The sequence below is a fragment of the Amia ocellicauda genome, chromosome 23 (genome assembly GCF_036373705.1).
Source record: "Amia ocellicauda isolate fAmiCal2 chromosome 23, fAmiCal2.hap1, whole genome shotgun sequence".
Classification (NCBI taxonomy): domain Eukaryota; kingdom Metazoa; phylum Chordata; class Actinopteri; order Amiiformes; family Amiidae; genus Amia; species Amia ocellicauda.
Window position 1 is genome coordinate 173,876 of NC_089872.1, and position 2,129 is coordinate 176,004.

The 2,129-nt window shown below is 43.6% G+C and overlaps 1 non-coding gene across 1 annotated transcript; it reads left to right on the forward strand.

Annotated features, from left to right (window-relative positions):
• The first annotated feature begins 1,780 nt into the window (after window positions 1–1,780).
• trnag-gcc (transfer RNA glycine (anticodon GCC)) lies at window positions 1,781–1,851 on the forward strand. Its single transcript has one exon. It is a non-coding gene; the product is annotated as a tRNA-Gly (tRNA).
• Window positions 1,852–2,129: the final 278 nt, after the last annotated feature.

Below are 2,129 nucleotides of genomic sequence, written 5' to 3' on the forward strand. Positions count from 1 at the left end.
GTTTTACGTAAACCTCTCCACAGGTTCTCTTTAAATTACAATCTGAGAGCCTCACACAATCCCGAGATCAAATCTAAATATACAGGGTGGTCATTTTTAAAGCTACTCACCCATATTTTGGTCCCGGGAGTGGAGGCAAGTTCAGATACTCGTTCGTGACGCCAAGTTGTAGAACCGTCTCAGAAATAAGTGGAGAAGTCACGGAGATAAAGCAAATAGAACTTTAATCGAGCCGGCTCGGAAGCCCCACGTCAGAAATAATTCCTTCAGTGAGACTTAATGTTTACAAACATGAGTACAACTTTATAGGAAAAATGACGTAACATCTTATGGCCGTTCATCCAGTCGGAAGATACAGGACCGGGTCCGTTTACGATCTGTCCTCCCGTGAAGAGGTGATGGATACAAAAAGCAGATGTCCGTCTTTGATGTGCCCTAGGAAGATGCAATCCCACGGTGGTCATTTACCTAGTGTCAATCGCTCATTAACAGAAACATTCCTGCCTATCTTGAGAAACGATTAAGTCATAAACACATTCACAGCAGACATCTGTAGGCTATTTCAGCACTGTGTAATCCTTCATTACTGACAGGAGATTCTAACAAACCAACCTTGTTGACCCTTTACTTGTCCTGCTAAATCTAATCTGCTCAGTCTGTATACAAACTACTTCTAATGCTAGTATTAATATAAAACATTATATAATTATCACAAAACAAAAAATCTTCAACATCCAATACCGAGTCTTCACTGAGGTCTGGGTCTGATTGGTACTTTTTCCTCCTTCTGCAGAGAAGACGATGACTGCATCGTGCCATCCAGAGGTTCGTCTGTGCCTCCTTGGCTCGTGTTGGCTGCAACTTTCTTGTTTAATGGGTTAAAATTCTGATTGGTACTTATTCCTTCTTCAGCCGGTTCAAACACATGTCACCAGAGCATTGGTCCTACAGTGGTAGAGATCTCACCTGCCACTCAGAAGGTCGATGCTTCAATCATGGCCAATGGTTTTCCCTATTCTATATAGAACAGGATGGCAAATAATTGCAACAACCAGACATTTGTGTCTGTCTCACTCTCTAACTCATCTATCCAATTATCTTTAATGATTGGTACTTCTTTCCCATTCAACCACTTAAGATTTTCATAACCTGAGCATTGGTTGTTCAGTGGTAGAGTTCTCGCCTGACATGCGGGAATCCTGGGATCGATTCTCGGCCAATGCATTTTCCTCGTTCTGCATAGACGACGATGACTACATAGTCCCATCCAGACGTTCCTGATACCCGCGCCTTAGTAATCCTGAGGTCTGGGTCTCATCGGTACTAATTCCTCGTTCATCCACTTGATACCCTTGTCACCTGAGCATTGGTTCTACAGTGTTAGAGATCTCAGCTGCCATTTGGGAATTCACGGCCTATGGATTTCCCCGTTCAATATAAAAGAGGATGGCGATTATTGTAACAACCAGACATTTGTGTCTCTCTCTCTGTCACTCACTCACTCATCTATCTATAATGATTGTTACATATTCCTTGTTCAACCACTCGGAACCCTTGTCACCTGAGCATAGGTCCTACAGACGTAGAGACCTCACCTGCCACTAGGTAGGTCTTTGCTTGATTCGCGGCCAATGGTTTTTCCCATTCTATATAGAACAGGATGGCAAATTATTGCAACAACCAGACGTGTGTCTGTCTCACTCACTCACTCATCTATCCAATTATCTATAATGATTGGTACTTCTTTCCCATTCAACCACTTAAAGTTCTCATAATCTCAGCATTGGTTGTTCAGTGGTAGAATTCTTGCCTGCCACGCGGGAGGCCTGGGTTCGATTCCCGGCCAATGCATTTCCCTCGTTCTGCAAAGAAGACAATGACTGCACCGTCCCATCCGGACGTTACTGTAACCCATGCCTTAGCAATCCCGAGATCTAAGTCTTATCGGGACTTATTCCTCGTTCATCCACTTGATACCCTTGTCACCTGAGCATTGGTCCTACAGTGGTAGAGATCTCAGCTGCCACTCGGGAGGTCGTTGATTGATTCGCCGTCTATTGTTTTCTCCGTTCTATATAGAAGAGGTTGGCTTTTATTGTAACAACCAGACAATTGTCTCTCTCTCTCTG